Raw genomic sequence first — 18,689 nt, 5'->3', positions numbered from 1 at the left:
TGATGACTCTGCTATAGTCGGCTGCGTCAGTAAGGGTGAGGAGGCTGAGTACAGGGCTGTGGTGGGAAACTGTCACATGGTGTGAGCAGAACCATCTGCAGCTCAACGTGACTAAGACAAAGGAGCTGGTTGTTAATCTGAGGGAGGGACATGACACCAGTGACCCCTGTCTCCACCCAGGGGGGTCAGTGTGGACACTATGGAATACAACAAGTACCTGGGGGTGTATATAGACAACAAACTGGACTGGGATAAGAACACTGATGCCCTCTACAAGAAGGGACAGAGCCGTCTCTACTTTTTGAGGAGGCTGAGGTCCTTCAACATCTGCCAGACAATGCTCAGGATGTGGTATGAGTCTGTGGTGGCCAGTGCTCTCCTGTTTGCTGTTGTGTGTTGGGGCAGCAGGTTGAGGGTAGCAGATGCAAACAGGCTCAATAAACTGATCCGCAAGGCCGGTGACGTTGTGGGGGTGGAACTGGATTCTCTGGCGGTGGTTTCTGAGAGGAGTACGCTGTTGAAATTATGTGCCATCATGGGCAATGTCTCCCAACCACTCCATGACATGCTAGTTGGGCACAGGAGTATGTTTAGTAATAGAAAAGCACTACGGAGCGCCACAGGAGGTCATTCCTGCCTGTGACCATCAAACTCTACAACTCCTCCCTCAGACTCAGACTGTGAGACACTCGGAGGTAATGGTCACTGGACTGGCCTTGTCAGGTTTTGTTTGTGCTGCTTGTTTTGTGCTGCGGTAGTGCAGTATAGATAGGGTGTTATGTGCACCATGCTTGTTGATATATTTTGTTCTTATTTCTATTTCTTATTCTATCTTTTATTTCTACTTTTTTCTGTTTTCCTTATTTCTATTTGTTTCTATTTTCTTATCTTGTATCTTGTTAGTTTTTAGTTATTAGAGCGTGAGTGTCTGTAATAGAACCCAGTTTCCCCTCGGGGATGAATAAAGTATTCTGATTCTGATTCTGATTCTGATTCTTAACGGGGTGGGGGATAACGTGATCCTCCCACATCCCCCCTGGCAAAGGTCCTCACTGTCAGGTGAAAAGAAGTGGCTGGTGACTCCACATGTATCGGAGGAGGCATGTGGTAGTCTGCAGCCATCCCCGGATCGGCAGAGGGGGTGGAGCAGCGACCGAGATGGCTCGGTAGAGTGGGGTAATTGGCCGGATACAATTGGGGAGAAAAAATGGAGGGGGATCAAAAAAGAAAAAGAAAGAAAGAAAGAGGAGCGGCAGGTAAACCCATCTGTCAATCAAAGACTTCAGTTAGTAATGACGTGATTATACAACGATGTCGTTATGAGAGCCCTACATGTCTGTGAGCGAACAGCCCTGAGCCTTCCTGCTCGCTCCCCCGTCGCTCGTCTCCCCTCCTCCCACCTCGGATCACCTTTTCCAAGTCAACGCGTTTGTTTGTGAGAAGGTGGTAATGAGCGTCAGCCATACCGCCTCTCCTCCATCCCTGCCACTTCACACCTTACCCCATGTCTTCGCTCTCGCTTGCCTCCTTCCCTCTTTACTCCGTCTGAATCACACCTAGTGAGTGTTTCCTCTGCACGGGAGACGCCACAGCGTCAGCAGCCGAGAGGAGAAGCAGGGCAGCGCCACAGGTATCGAGCAGACACTTGATATAACCAGTCTCAAACCTTGACACTTTAAATTGGAGGGTGTGGGAGAGAGAAGGGGCGGGATGCGTGTGAAAAGGGCAGATGGCGTGTCAGACAGTGAGGTGAGAGGAGTGCGACATTACGGGCCCTCTCGCCCGTACGCGACTGGAACAAGGTGCAGTCTGATGAGAGAAGGGAAGGCCTCGCGAAAGATGGAGGAGCCACCCCCCCCCGTCTTCTTTTCATCACGGATGAGAATGCTGCCTCCCTCTGAATGAGAAAAGATCAGCCTGTCAGAGGACTGTAGGGACTAAACCCTGGATGGCTACCGAGGAGAGACCCTTTTACAGAATCAAAGCGCCATGTATCTGAAACATGGGACTAATTGCAGTAAATGCGGTGGGATCCATCCTCCAAGGATAACCCCCCCCCCATCTCTCGCTATGCATTCAGCTGTACTCTAGGATTAGACGTGTGTGAGTACATGTTCCTCCCATAATGCTGTTGTATAATTCATGCCCATACTGTGGAATGAAATATGAATTCGATTTTAAAGGAAGCATAAATCTGAATTATCCCTCCTGATTCATAAAGCAATTTTTCTCCATACGATACATATACATTTAGACGCATTTATATTCAGACTTGCGAATCTACCAGGGGCCTAGGTTTTCATTTTTGTGGGAATACACAAAAGGTCTTAAACTGGTAACACAGCAGACAAAAAAAGGGTTATTTTTGATACAGCATGCGTTCGATGAAACTCCCACACCAATTGTTTGTGGGCAGGACGGGGCATCAAAATAACTGTGCAGAGGCATTGAAAAGTTCCCACCAGGGAAATGCCTCCTTTTCTTGGCTCTGCTGTGACGCAGCAGGGCCCCCACCTCTGTCACGTCTGCAGCATCACAAAGTGAAGGTAATTAAAAATGGTTCCCATCGCCCCCACCCGTCCATAAACACTGCAGACAGCACACACCACGCGGCATTAATATGCAAATTGGGGCTAGGACTGTGATCAGGGTGTTTTACTGATCCCGTTATTAAATTAATTTCAGCTGCAGGCTGCAGGAGGTAGTCCACGGGCTTTCCTCCTATTTGTGCATATTAAGGAGCCCTTATCAATTTTACATTCATCACAGGGGCGGTGGCGAGGGGTGGGTGGCAGACCGGGAGACGAATGCGACGATTCACGGCGGGGTTGCGGGTGGGGGAGGGGGGTTTGTTGGCGTAGCCGGACTAATTTGTCTCCGGCAGGCCTTCCTCTTTCCACAGCCAGTGCCCCTCACGGGGTCGTCCATCACCCACAGCAGCCCAGGGACACAGACAGAGGACACGCTGTCCATGTCACCCCGTCGTGTGCCTTCCGTTATAAACCCCGCCCCGTCCTGCTCGTGGCGGCCAGGCCCCCCACGCTCAGCAGGACGCCATGATCAAATTGTTGACGCGACAGCAACAAGTCTCGAAGGAATGTCTTTCTCAATCCACTGTACTTACAGGTTGGTGAAATAGATAGCAGCTCAGTGTACGTCTCTCTCTCTCTCTCTCTCTCACACACACACACACACACACACACACACACACACACACACACACACAGAGAAGAGTCTTCTATCAGACCATCTCACCGCAATATGAAAATAGCTGACTTTCTAAGGTCAAGTCAACGAATAGGAAAGGAGGTAGAATAAGGATTCCCCCTCGGGGAGCTCTGTGGAAGCGGTTTGATTGTTTATTTTGCTTTGCCTCTTTTGTGTGTGTTTGTGTGTGTGTGTGTGTGTGTGTGTGTGTGTGTGTGTGTGTGTGTGTGTGTGTGTGTGTGTGTGTGTGTGTGTGTGTGTGCAGTGACCTTGGGCAAAGACTAAAGTAAAGGGAAATCAGCAACACTGTTAGCATCGTTACAGCCATTGCTAGGAAATCATGGGGCCACGGGGAGCAATTATGTGCTTTGTGTTTGCAATCCTGCAAAGGAGAGCGGGGGGGGGGGGGGCAAGGGGACTTTGGGCAAAAAGGAGAAAGGACGGCGAGGGAGAGGAAGATGAGAAGAGAAGATGAAGAAGAAAGGGGATGCATTCGGAGCAGAGGCAGCAGATGAGGGCAGTAGGCGTGCTTGCGAGAGGATCGAGAGGGGATGAAAAGGGAATTTCGGGGGGAAGGAAGTGGACTCCTAAAATGGATTGAGTGAACGCCGGTGAGGGGAAAGTGAAACAGCCAGCAGTGCTCTCTGAGTCTCAAGAGCCCACATTTCCCGTCGCTGTGATAACCTGGATGTGTAATGCAGGGCTGGAGTCCTCTGAGCCAGAATTCAAATGGCTCGTCTGCCCGCTGCAGCGGCGCGCGCTGTCAGCGTGCCAGCGGCCGGCCCGGCGACACGGCGTGCGCGAGTCTGGGGCCGGGCTGATAAGCGCGAGGAGGGGGAAGGTCAGCGCGCTCCTGGTGCTGCGACTCGCGGCCGGCGGATTCAATTTCCTGACGGACCCGGGAGTCTGAACTGCAATCACAACGTTTCATATCACCGACAGGGTCCTCGCGCCTCTTTTCTCCAATCTCCTTCCGGACGGGGAGAGGGGGACAGAGGTACAGAGAATGAATGAACGAGGGCAAGAAAAGCCTAAGTGAGAGGGTAAAGAGGCGGTTGGGGGAGGGGTGGTGGGTTGGAGGTGGTGGACCAGAGGGCGCAGCTACTGTATAGCCAAGAAAATGTTGATTTATACTGCCGCTGCCATTGTAACCAGGGGATTTTGCTCCAGTAAACCGCAGAAGGGAGAGGGGGGTTTCACATCAGAGGACACAGAGACAGAGAGAGAGAGAGAGAGAGAGAGAGAGAGAGAGAGAGAGAGAGAGAGAGAGAGAGAGAGAGAGAGAGAGAGAGAGAGAGAGAGAGAGAGAGAGAGAGAGAGAGATAGATAGATAGATAGATAGATAGATAGATAGAGAGAGAGAGAGGGGGGGGGGGCTTTTAAGCACTCAGACAAACTAACTAACATTGCCGGGATTGGGGACTCTGCAAAAGACAAAAATGAGCAGCTCCCCGGCATTTTAATTATTCATATCTGTGCGTATTTGACTTTCAGAGGACGAAGGGGGAGAAGTACACACACAGGGCACCCAGTGGATCAAACACCAGCACAGCTGCGACGGAGGACGTGGGGAGAGCGATGCCAAGCCATCCCTCTGACTTGGGGGGGGGCGGGGGGCAAAACACACGAAGCAGCCAGCCATCCAGCTCTGTCGGGACACCAGAGGACACTTGTGGACACGTTGGGGGCCAAAAAACAAAATGAAAATTCAAATTGAACATCCTTGCCGTTGACGAGAGGCCAACGCGGTGATGTTCCCTGCTCCAATTTTCTCAACTCCGACTTGTTTCCCCAACCCCAACCGCTACTCCGCTTCAATTTTTAATACAGACTCGACGTGTCAAAATGCAGCGTTGTCTCTACTCAGAGCCCTCTGAAGAAAGTGCTGTCAGCGTGACGGGGAAGCCGTGGCTGCAGCAGCATGTGTAGTGAAATGACACGGCAGTGATCAGAAGGAACCATCACCACTTTCAGCTTTACCTCTGCATATATATGTTGTAGCGGTAACATTCAAGAAATCACTGGCGGACAACACATTTACTTACTTCCTGCTTCCTGCAAGAAATTATGCATATCGGACGTCCGGGTACCGTAGCGGTCTTTTCCGTTGCCTACCAACACGGGGATCGCCGGTTTGAATCCCCGTGTTACTTCCGGCTGGGTCGGGCGTCCCTACAGACACAATTGGCCGTGTCTGCGGGTGGGAAGCCGGATGTGGGTATGTGTCCTGGTCGCTGCACTATATATATAGCGCCTCCTCTGGTTGGTCGGTCGGGGCGCCTGTTTGGGTGGGGGGGGAGATAGCGTGATCCTCCCACGTGCTACGTCCCCCTGGCGAAACTCCTCACTGTCAGGTGAAAAGAAGCGGCTGGCGACTCCACGTGTAATGGGAGGAGGCATGTGGTAGTCTGCAGCCCTCCCCGGATCGGCAGAGGGGGTGGAGCAGCGACCGGGACGGCTCGGAAAACAGGGTAAATGGCCAGATATATCTGGAGAGAAAAGGGGAAATATAAAAAAAGAAGAAATCATGAATATGAACAGTAGATACAGCTGTATAAGACAATCTGAATAACACACTAAATCAGCCGTATGTGGAGTTGTTATTGGCATTTCCTATAATGTGCAGCCCATCAGCAAACCAACACGTACGTGCAGGCAGCGTTTCAGAGTCACGTGTAAAAGCTTGCTCAGTATTATGGCTGCTAATGGAGAGTCATCCCTACAGCACACATGCTGAACATGTTTGTTTGCCTTTAGTGTGTGTGTGTGTGTGTGTGTGTGTGTGTGTGTGTGTGTGTGTGTGTGTGTGTGTGTGTGTGTGTGTGTGTGCGCGCACGTGTGTGTACAGTTCTTGGACGTCGTGGCCCTGGCTGGACTAACACTGGGCCTGAGTCTGCCAGCTGGATCTGACTCAGACTTCTCCTGAATTTGAGGGATTTTCTGTGGCCAAAGAAAGTCCGAGCTGCCGGGCCAGAGAGAAAGAGAGGTTTGCGTTTTTCCTCTCCGTCCTCTTCATCCATCCTTTTCCTTCTTAACCTGCTTATAAATGTCTGGCGGACGGTGAAATTATGTGGCGGAGGTGAAACGTACCATCCAAAATGCATTTTGGCCCTTATTATGAGCAAGACACCTGAACAGTCTCTCTCTCTCTCTCTCATGTGTGCTCATTCATGTTGTTTTCTGCTGTGCAAGTACTAACATGCTACTTCATGACACAAATGTAAGCATACTCCTGGTTGTGTGTACTTATGTGTTTGTGGTTTTATGTGTGTGTGTGTCTGTTTAATCCAAAGAGCAGCACACAAGGATGAGGGAAGCCGGGGTGCTGCAGCATCCCCTACTCTCTCTCTCTTCTTTTTTCTTTTTCTTTTTTGCATGTTTTGCTTTTATTGGATAGTGATAAATCGAGAGAGACGGGAAAGGCAGGGGAGAGAGAAGGGATTACATGCAGCAAAGGGCCCGGGCTGGACTCGAACCCAGGCCTCTGCGGTAAGGACTCTGCCTTATGGGGTACGCGCTCTACCAGGTGAGCCACCGGAGCGCCCCCAGCGTCACTTGATGTCATTTACATGCAGCAACAAATAAGTATGAACTTTTCTTTTATTATTATCATTACTGGGCTATGTTGGGTGTAGTATATAGAGGCCCATGTGTGTTTATGGCAAGTGGGGTTTTTTCTATTTATTCATTATTATGTGTTATTCATTTTTTAACTTCATTCATTGTTTAGTCTACTGCATTTACCGTTACCATACCCGGTAAAGGTTTGTGTGTTGACTTGCAAGGTAGGAGCCTCATCATGTTGTATAAGCCAATTTATGAAACAAAAAAAATTGGGGGGGGGATTTTTTCCCCTTTTTTCTCCCCAGTTGTACTTTGGCCAATTACCCCACTCTTCCGAGCTTTCCTGGTCACTGCTCCACCCCCTCTGCCGATCCGGGGAGGGTTGCAGACCACCACATGCCTCCTCCCATACATCTGGAGCCACCGGCCGCTTCTTTTCACCTGACAGTGAGGAGTTTCGCCAGGGGGACGTAGCGCGTGGGAGGATCACGCTATTCCCCCCAGTTCCCCCTCCCACCTGAACAGGTGCCCTGACCGACCAGAGGAGGTGCTAGCGCAGTGACCAGGACACATACCCACATCTGGCTTCCCACCCGCAGACACGGCCAATGTGTCTGTAGGGACGACCGACCAAGCCGGAGGTAACACAGGGATTCGAACCAGCGATCCCCATGTTGGTAGGCAACGCAATAGACTGCTACGGTACCCAGACGCTCCATGCATTTATTTATTTATTTATTTATTATTTTATTTTATTTGCAAGCGCCCCATCGGATCAAAATGGCCGAGGACGCCTGACAGTGATTGGGTTTCCATCAGTTCAGTCCTGAACCCCGATCGCACCACCAGCTATTCATGAGCTTACCCAGATTTTATAATTTCTACTTTTTTTAGCGGCACGTTCATTTTGCAATAACACAATTGTTTCTCATTTAATGTGGCCCTCTGATGTACCGTTTAAAACTACCAAAATAGATGTCTCTGGGGGCTGGGGTGATTTGCATGAGTTTCCTCAGAGTTCAGCTTCTTATATAAGCCATAAAATATGGGCCATTTTGCATTATCAGTGATATTTATACCTTAGTCGTGATTTTGTCAATACATTGTAAAGGGTGAACATTATGGCTATTAGTTGTTAAGTAGATACGAATTGTCCAATCTATTCAGTTTAATGGGGAACAAAAATGTGAACTTCATACAGCATTTAGTAGGGCATCTTTCTATACTTGCCACTGGTCATTTCAGCACCCCAACTCAAGAGGCCTTCCAGCGTCCATGGCGATACAAGGAGAGCGAAATCCCAGCTCCTGTCTCCCTGTGAAGCAGACTGAATCCAAAGAGAGACTGATCAACAACCCAGCACCTACCTCTGCAACTGCTGTCAACATCGTTGCCCATGAAGGCAACAGCAGTTTCAGTGATAGCATAAATCAGGTGCAAACACAAAGGCAATATTTCTCCAGTCATTTACTTATTAATAAAGTACGCAGATGCAGCTGTTTGTGCAGTTGGTTTATTTGTCAGATTTTGTCAGCTTGAACAGATGAGAGGTTGGAGCCAAAGCAAGAGGCTAAAACGAAAATTTGCATTAAAGCATAGACCCCAGACTGTGAGGGGGGGGGGGATAAGTCCCATGTTGAGGCCGTGTCTTCATCGGCAGGGGGAATGCAGAGAGTGGTGGGAAGAGAAGAAGCAGTCGTGATGAGCAGTCAAGCAAAAGAGGAGAGACTGATGAGATGTTCAAAGTGACTTTATTGTAAATAAAGGAAAGGCAACATAAGAGTGTAAGGATCCCTTGGGCGTCCGGGTAGCGTAGCGGTCTATTCCGTTACCTACCAACACGCGGATCCCGGTTCGAATCCCCGTCTTGCCTCCGACTTGGGTCGGGTTTCCCTACAAACACAATTGGCCGTGTCTGCGGGAGGGAAGCCGGATGTGGGTATGTGTCCTGGTCGCTGCACTAGCGCCTCCTCTGGTCAGTCAGGGCGCCTGTCCCACGTGCTACACCCCCCTGGCAAAACTCCTCAATGTCAGGTGAAAAACGCGGCTGGTGACTCCACATGTATCGGAGGAGGCATGTGGTAGTCTGCAGCCCTCCCCGGATCGGCAGAGGGGGTGGAGGAGTGACCAGGAAAGCTGGGAAGAGTGGGGTAATTGGCTGGATACAATTTGGGAGACAAAAAAGGGGGGGCGTATGGATCCCATTGCAACCATACACTATATTTGCTTGGTTACAACAACTGAGAGAGGCAACAGACCTGCGAGGACAACGGCACTGGGATCATGAAAACCAGCTCTCTGACTCTCTTTGTCTGGACCGCTCATTCACACGCCTGCGTGTGACAGCTTTTTAGGTGGAGTGGCTGATGCGCCTGCAGCCACCACACGGTGCTTGGCAGGCGGTAGCCAGAGTCCAATGGCATGGAAAACCAAGGTGATTGGAGACCACCCTCTGTTGCAGCCTTCATCCGCCTTCACTGCCGTTGTGACCTGGAGACATCTTTCACCAGTTCCGCCGTTGAGGTCTTTGTTGAACCTCCCCCTTGACCTATCCGCCTCGGGTGACCCCACCAGGAGTCAAGCTCCAGACGGCATAGCGCTTGGGATCATTGGTACACGTAAGCTTCTCCACCACGGCAAGATGGCGATCCAGGAGAAGGTGCACGCGCACGCGCACGCGCACACAAAACACATGCATCAGCACAACATCAACACCATTACGTTGGGGACGAGTAGGAGGATGCTTATGTCTTTCATTTGTACAAGAGTGTTGTGAGGATCACATGGTGAGGGCTGCAGGCATAGATACCGGGAGGTCCGAGCTTGGCTTTCAATGTATTTATCATCTCTCCCAGTGATGGCGCTCTGCTCGTACACTCTGGAGTATTCAGGGCAGCAGATGACTGAAATCATGCAGTGCAGTGTGCCGTTCTGTTGGGAGAAAGTAGTAAATGAAAGAGTGAGTGAGTGTGTGTGTGTGTGGGGGGGGGCAATAGACTAACAATGCCACTCTGAAGGGAATCTCTGGAGCTTTAATAGCTTGTTTGCAGTCAAGTGATTCTGATGACGCATGAGATTCGGATGGAGGGCAGGAAGTGAAACCCAGAATGGACGAGATGGAGGAAAAGCAAAGAAAAACAACTTTAGCGTTATGAAGTAAGGAAACAGTTAAGCTACATAAACAAAAAACTGCTTTACCTTTGACGAAGTGGTCACCGCACACACGCACGTTATCCGACTCCGCTCCTCCTCACCGCAGACGGCGGTTCGCAAGACATTTTTCCCGCCGTTTCCGGTCAATTTCTTGTATTTCCGCCCGTTACGGACAACTGCTTTTGGTACTTGATAAACACTCCTCGTAGTTTCTCGGTTTGGTCGACGTGAGCAACCGGCATTTTGAGAGTTTGTGATCGTGCCTCCTATGTAGAAAATCACTTCCCGCCCTCCACCTACAGTTGGCGCGTCATATGCAAACAACCCATCCCTGACTTCAACAGCAACAAGCCTGCCATGAGGAGGCGTACTGTTGCGGTTCAGCCCCCTGCTCGGCCCTCTGGCGCCACCGTGAGGTCGCGAAGCACATCTCCATCATCTGTCTCTGAAACACCAGGCACGTCTGCGCGCGTGGGCACAATCAGCAACTACGCAGCTGTCTACAATCTACAACCACCACACGTGCGAGTGATCAGCTCATCACCAGTCTACAAGACCCCAGCCGACCCACTGTGTCGTCACCAGGTCGGGCCTAAGCGACAGTCGGTAACGCTGTCTAGCCGCTATTTCCCAACCCAGTCCTCAAGGACCCCCTATCCTGCAGATTTTCATTGTAACCCTGCATAGGTAGCCCGGCTTGTACTTACTCAACCAATCATCTCACAGCACTTAATTATGCAAGGTGTGCAACATCTGACATACTTCATTGCTGGTTGGTTGAACAACTACAAACAGGTACCTATTCAGGGTTGCAAAGAAAATCTGCAGGATAGGGGGTCCTTGAGGACTGGGTTGGGAAACACTGGCTAGCCTACCTAGTTTACTCGTGCCTTCTAGTCTAATTGTCAACCCAAGTTTTCCTTCGTGTTTGCTTTGCGTCTTCTGGTGTCCTGTCCCCCCCGTCTCCTCAAGAACCCCTCGTGCTCTGCCCTCTCCCACGGACCCTAACCTCTCACTTGGAACTCCCTGCTTTTGGATTTAGACCACTAAAGGACTCACTCTCTCTCACGAATTACGGACCCTGGAAAACCACGTTCGGACTTGTCTCTTGGATCACAGACCGGACACCTTTGCCTCACATTTCATACATTGGACACATCATTTACATACCACACCACATGCAAACACTTCCACATAGTCTAGACACACAACCCGCTGGTCATCACACAGTTTAGACACACATCCCACAAACAAGACGAACAACGCACCATAAACAATACACATGTTTTTCCTTGTTTAATTTTAATAAATCCGCCCTCCCGGCGGCTCAAGATTCCACTGCCTCTTTTGGTTCCGCCCCAGCCGTTGCCACAAAACAAACATTCTTCAAGGGTTTTTGTCCACTGCCTAACTTGATCTTCCCCCGGCCCCAACTTTCCAAACATACACAACCCTTCCTCTCATCCTCTTCTCTTCTGCGACTGTTCTCCTTCCCCAATCTCCTCTTCGGCCTCTTCTCTTCTGCGATTACTCTCCTTCCCCAATATCCTCTTCGGCCTCTTCTCTTCTGCGATTACTCTCCTTCCCCAATATCCTCTTCGGCCTCTTCTCTTCTGTGACTACTCTCCTTCCCCGATCTCCTCTTCAGCCTCTTCTCTTCTGCGACTCCTCTCCTTCCCTGATCTCCTCCTCTGCTTCCCTGATCTCCTCCTCGGCCAGCCCTCTGTCTCTTATTTGCTCTCAAATGTTGTTGGAAACAGTACGACTCTTCAACGGGTCACCGCTTTAAGGTTGAACCTGCATCCGACTGCCTGACAGGTGGTGGTTGGGGGGGGGGGGTGAGGAGAGAGAGGGAGAGAGAGAAAGATGGCTTTTCCATCCCTGACAGGAGTGAGGGATTGAGAAACATTGTTAAGGAGATGGGATGTGGAGAGTCTCACAGACAAACTGACATTCTTGGGTCATCACAGCTAGGCAGAAATCACGGTGTGTGTGTGTGTGTGTGTGTGTGTGGGCATGGAGGAAATCCGTTGGGCCTCGCCCGTCCAAGATAAATCATACTTAACAGGTTCTGAAACAGGTATGTTAACCAAAATAGGCCGGTACAACTATAGTTGCCTGAATGCACCCCTGTTTAATTATACAAGCCTTACACTTCATCAGAGGTAATGTTACAGGCACCAAGACGAACATTAACAGCATCACATAGCCTGGCACGGTGGCCACACACACACACACACACACACACACACACACACACACACACACACACAACTGACCTGACAGATGCAACAGCATCATTAATCAAGCGTATGGATAGAGGTACACCGGCACCAACATGCTCGGTAATATTAAAGATGACACTTGAACATAGCCTGGCACGGTGGCCACATAAACCACACTCATGCAGCACCTGCATACACACACACGCAGGCGCACACACACAGCAGTAACATCACACACACGCAGTCACATCAGCATAAAATCCAATTGTACACCCAACAAAAACTATACGCAATAAACAATAATGTTGAAACAGGCCATAGGGAACTACAGCCCAGAAGTGTAAATTGGGTTAGTTTTGATGATTACAGCAGGAGACAACAGGGCCTGGCGTGGGTGTCTGTGTTGAGAATGATGGCTGAACTTTAGCTGAATTCTCTTCCTCCTGCTCCTCACGCCATCTTTTAGTGACAAACTTAAGCAAACTGCTTTGTTTCACCATGATTTTCTCCTAACCTACATTAAAGCCGCTAGCTAGCGGGAAATGGGCTTCTGTCCCTCTGTGCAGCGTGCGGGCTGTACAGCGAGCGGAAGAGGAGGGGCTGCTCACAATCTGACATTTGTGAAATGCACTGCCACTCGAAAAATCTGACCTATCATCATCATATGGTAAACAAGAAGCAAGAAATGTTTTATTTTATTTTTGTATTTTTTCCCCATTTTCCCCCATTTTTCTCCTCAGTTATACCCGGCCATTTACCCCACTCATCTGAGCCGTCCTGGTCACTGCTCCGCCCCCTCTGCCGATCCGGGGAGGGCTGCAGACTACCATATGCCTCCTCCGGTACATGTGGAGTCGCCAGCCGCTTCTTTTCACCTGACAGTGAGGAGTTTCACCAGGAGGGCGTAGCGCATGGGAGGATCACGCTATTCCCTCCGGTCCCCCCCCCCCTCCAAACAGGCGCCCTGACCAACCAGAGGAGGCGCTAGTTCAGCGACCAGGACACATACCCACATCTTACTTCCCACCCGCAGACATGGCCAATTGTGTCTGTAGGGACGCCCAACCAAGCTGGAGGTAACACGAGGATTCGAACAAGCGATCCCCGTGTTGGTAGGCAACGGAATAGACCACAACTCTTTTGTTTTTATTGGTCGGGTAGTCAGATAATTGAAACAATATTCATTGACTGCTAGTCACTGGATGATCTGGCAAAAAAGGAAGCCTTCATATTGGGTGGGCCTGAGTGCCAAGTGGGTGAGCCCAGGCCCACCTAGACCCACCCACAGCTACGCGGCAGCATCACAGAGAGGGGAAGCCAAAACGCGAGCAGAGGAATGTGTCTTTGCATCCTACTGAATAAATAACACAGCACCTGACAAAATTGGATAATTTCTTCAGAAAAATTGACGCTGCAATATTTTTTTATTTTTTTAGGGTATGTAATGAAATATTAAAGAAAAATGGGATTTACATAATTTCACCAGATATATGCAGATTCTAGCTTCAATAGCTGCTTTTGGAAAAAATGCATCATTCCAGCAATGATTAGGGTGGTTTTAGTTAAGGAGGGCGGCACGGTGGCGCAGTGATTAGCGCAGTCACCTCACAGCAAGAAGGTCCTGGGTTCGAGCCCCGGGGTAGTCCAACGTTGGGGGTCGTCCTCTGTGTCAAGTTTGCATCTTCTCCCTGTGTCTGTGTGGGTTTCCTCCGGGGGCTCCGGTTTCCTCCCACAGTCCAAAGACATGCAGGTCAGGGGAATTGGCCGTACTAAATTGTCTCTGTGTGTGTGTGTGTGTGTGTGTGTGTGTGTGTGTGTGTGTGTGTGTGTGTGTGTGTGTGTGTGTGTGTGTGTGTGTGTGTGTGTGTGTGTGTGTGTGTGTGTGTGTGTGTGTGTGTTGTCCCTGTGATGGCTTGGTGGCCTGTCCAGGTGTCTCCCCATCTGCCGCCCAGTGATTGCTGGGATCGGCTCCAGCATCCCTGAGAGCAGGATAAGTGGTTTGGATAACGGATGGATAGTTAAGGAGGTTGTTCCAATACTCTGGATGACTTAAAACGACACCATTATATTCAGTTAATATTCATCCATCAGCCCAGGTAAGTCCATAATCAGCAGAATACTTATGATGCACTTTGCTTAGCCTATCAAAATGGGGCTCGTGTGTGAATGAGAGAAAGACATGTGCTGTCTAGAGAGGATTCGGGACATCACAGAGGGCCTCGTATCTCGGTCCTTCAAGGAAACGATTGCTGTGGGTCATTCGCTGTGCACACAGAGCATGTGTGTAAGACCAGTAATCAGGAAGTCATTACGCCAGACTGCTAGACTGTTTGTCTTCAAGGTACCTCATGAGGAAATGGGAACCTGGACAGTAAAAACTGATGGGCCCAATTTTCCTTACACTGCCTCCTCTGCAGTGTGACTATTACACATTGCGATGTTGATGCAGAGACAATATATTGTTCAGCCCCAGGTTGTGTGCTTGTGCTTAAAACCCATCCATGAAATAGGGCTTACAACTCGCAGGGCTCGAGTCATCCTCAGGCATCGTGCTTAACAACATCCCCCCTGTGGTTCAGACATCATTTGCATTATCTTAAGTTTCAAATGGAGCATGTAAAACGCGTAAAATAAATCAATCACCATATTCATCCAAGCGTGTGGATTTACATTTTTGGATTGCCTTTATTCAAATCGCCGCGTCAGAGGAGCCTGTTTTCATGCACAAGTCTTTACCCAGTGCACGGCTCTTCTCAGTTCTGAGACCAGTTTAGGTTTGAAATGATTTGGATCTGAAGCCCACAGTACCCGCGAACACTGCTTGTGTGTGTCTGAGTGTGTACATGTACAACAGCGATGTGAGGAACCATCGTGGCTGTGGCCATCCATCACTCAGGCTGGGAGGAAGATGAGAAACAGCATGCACGTGAGGTGGGAAATGGGATGTGTGTGTGGTGGGGGTGGGGGTGGGGGGTGATTGGGGTCGTCTTGCGTATTGATGTTGATTACGTACGAAGTCTTTCTCAAACCTTTTTACAAAATGTTTAATGTTTAATTCTGTTTTAATGGGCACCTCTTATCTCACACACAACGTGAAAAAGGAGACGACATTATAGGGACAAGCTTAATTGAAAACAGCAAAGCAGGATGGCCCCCTTGCATCCTCCCATAAAGCACATATAAGAGTGGGAGGGGGGGAAAAATTGTTTTTCTCGTTATTCCCACGCCATCGCTGCTCATCATTAATGAAGGCTACATCAACGGTGCCACTGGTCTAAGGCTGATAACGATTTCCAACCTCGCTCTCTGTTCTGTCTGATTGGACACTGTATGGGATTTATATATATATATATATATATATATATATATATATATATATATATATATATATATATATATATGTAGTGGCGAATTCTACCAGTGTTTCTGCTCCGGGTTCATTCGCATATTACCCACAATGCAACTGAGGTGTCAATGTTTTGTTATGTTGTGGGATATTGAACATGTTAAAAACGGACATATCTGTTACAGATAGCGGTGACGTGGTGGAAGGTAATGGGGACGTTATGAGAGAAGTTGTATTAGACAACATGCTATTTCCCACCATGAGGGTAAAGAGTAGGCAAATAGATATGGTCGCTTCGGTGGCCAAAAGAAGGGTGGAGCGAAAACCCATACAACCTTTTGTCTGTTTTGACTTGCGGTTATTAAAGGCTTGCTTGTTAACTCCGAAAGGTTGGCTAAAAAGTCCATTATTTAACCACGTCATAATACATATATACAGTAACGTGCATGGATAAGAAGACACCCTGGCCGCTGACTGGCGGGTCTGACCCTTTAGCCTAGCGGTTAGCGATGTCTACTGCGGTGCGGGCGATACGGGTTCGCTTCCCGGCCGCGGCAGTTCCTGTGGTTGCGTTGTCCCCCGAATTCACTACATTGGTGTCAGAAGTGGGATGGAGCGACCGTAGGGCCATCGGAAGCGTATGCGCCCTGAGGCGTGAAGGTGCTGATATGCTTAAGCGCGGGGACGCGTTTCCCGAAGGAGGGGTGGTAGTGTAACGTGCACGGATAAGAAGACACGCTGGCCGCTGACTGGCGGGTCTGACTCTTTAGTCGAGCGGTTAGCGATGTCTCCTGCGGTGCGGGCGATACGGGTTCGCTTCCCAGCCGCTGCAGTTGCTGTGGTTGTGTTGTCCCCTGAATTCGCTACAATACTTTATCAATCCCCGTGGGGAAAGTCTTCTCTGCATTTAACCCATCCTATCTGTGCAGCACCCGAGGACCAACTCCAGTTTTTCTTTCCATTGCCTTGCTCAGGGGCACAGACATGCCTTTTTTTGATGGTGGGGGAAACCGGAGCACCCGGAGAAAACCCACCACAGACACAGGGAGAACATGCAAACGCCACACAAAAGACGACCTGGGATGACCCAAGGTTGGACAACCCTGGGGTTCGAACCCAGGACCTTCTTGCTGTAAGGCGACAGCGCTAACCACTGGGCCACCGTGTAGGCAATGACAAGTTAACATGAAGTCAAAACTGATGGAGTGGCAGCGCTCATTCAATGCCGAGGGGCTATGTTGGGCCAATAAGGCGGCAACAGATTTGAGGGTCAAACGGTTTCTGTACCCCAGCAGGAGTCGGGAAGGTCGCGGTTGTGACCTAAACAATGAGCCCCTCCTCCATCTATCTGCTCACTGTCTTCATTTACATCCGGTGTGGCGATCGAAAGCTGCTCTTCCACGCGCGCCTGACAGAAGCTCACAGACGTCAACAGCGGCTGCGTTGTGGAGAGTACAGGCTGCATTAACAGTGTCTCTTTAAATAGTACCGCTTGTCCCACTTTCTCTATGTACAATATAATCTTTCTGACATATGGCACGCATGCACAAATAAACACACACAAACACGCACACACACACACACACACACACACACACACACACACACACACACACACACACACACACACACACACACACACACACACACACACACACACACACACAGATTCAAATGGAAACAAGGCCCATAATAACAGAGAAATGGATGGCAGGTTTGTTTGATTGGAGCTGTGCCTCCCGGGAGTTCGTAGATTTAATTAACCTCCCAGCTGCCCTGTTCCCTCCATGCACATCAGCCTCGAAATACAGAGCGCAGGGTTGGATCCTGTTTCTCAGCACTCCTGCAAGGGAAGTCGGTGGATACACATGAGCCGTTTCTGGAAGGCAACTCCAAGTATGCCAATGGAAAAAAAAGAGGCTACTTCTGGCGGAAATGACAGATGTCTCTTCCAAAGACAGCCAATTCTTGTTTTGTTTTTACTTTGCTTTATCAACAGCGATTTCTATGTTCAGGTGAACGAAAAGAAATAAAGCAGTTGCTCTTGCATTAGGTTGCAGGGCAAACGACTGCACAGTGGAAACAGGTGCTGTGACGCCCACCACACAGAGTGACAAGGATCTATTCGCCGAATCAAACATTGTATTGAAAAAATGTCTATTTCGAAGCCTTTCTTATGGAGAAACGGGAGCTCCTTGAGTCATTCACCTTGAAATAACGATGATTTATGACTTACAATAGGGCAGTACGGTGGTCCAGTGGTTAGCGCTGTCGCCTCACAGCAAGAAGGTCCTGGGTTCGAACCCCGGGGTTGTCCAACCTTGGGGGATGGGGGTCATCCCAGGTCGTCCTCTGTGTGGAGTTTGCATGTTCTCCCCGTGTCTGCGATGGGTTTCTCTCCGGGTGCTCCGGTTTCCCCCACCATCAAAACAGAAACATGCATGTTAGGGTTAGTACTCCTGTCTGTGCCCCTGAGCAAGACAGTGGGAACAGAACTGGAGTTGGTCCCCGGGTGCAGCATGAAGGCGGCACCCCACTGCTCCTACCTACACAGATTACAAATGAGTTAATTTGCAGTAACTGAATTTCCCCAAGGGGATTAATAAAGGCAACAATTTAAAACTTAATTTAATGATGTGAGGCAAGATTGATGATGAGGTCTGGTGAAACAATATTGGTAAAACCAGTAAAACTCAGACACACTGAAATCCCACGGGGAATATTTCTGTTTTTCCAAGTTTTTATTGATCCCCAAAAAGCTTGCAGCCAGTGGGAATTAGACTCGGTGTGACGCTGACATAAAAGACACATGGGACATAACGCAGCAATCTGAATGGAGGGACCAGAAAAGTCTGAGGACATATAGAAAAGAGAAAAGTAATGTTCTACAATAAACGGCTACAAGAAAACAGCGTTTTAACTCAAAAGAGGTAAATTATCCCACATTTGATCATAAATCCAACTGAAATTTGGTTTAACTGAAATGGATTAAGATTTGCAGATAAGGGCTGTGTAATTTGTAATTTTGACAGCAGCCCCCCCCCCCCCCCGCGCAATACCTGGTGCAGTTTATTCAACTAGAACGACAGCATTCATCAGTGAAGATCAGGGTTTTTTTTTTTTTTTTTTAGTTCTTCATTTAAGAGCTGGGGATAAAAAAGGGATTCAAACCAGACAAAACACCCACCTGATTT

Source organism: Lampris incognitus, chromosome 10 (genome assembly GCF_029633865.1).
Source record: "Lampris incognitus isolate fLamInc1 chromosome 10, fLamInc1.hap2, whole genome shotgun sequence".
Taxonomy (NCBI): domain Eukaryota; kingdom Metazoa; phylum Chordata; class Actinopteri; order Lampriformes; family Lampridae; genus Lampris; species Lampris incognitus.
Note: the sequence above shows the minus strand (reverse complement) of the source record.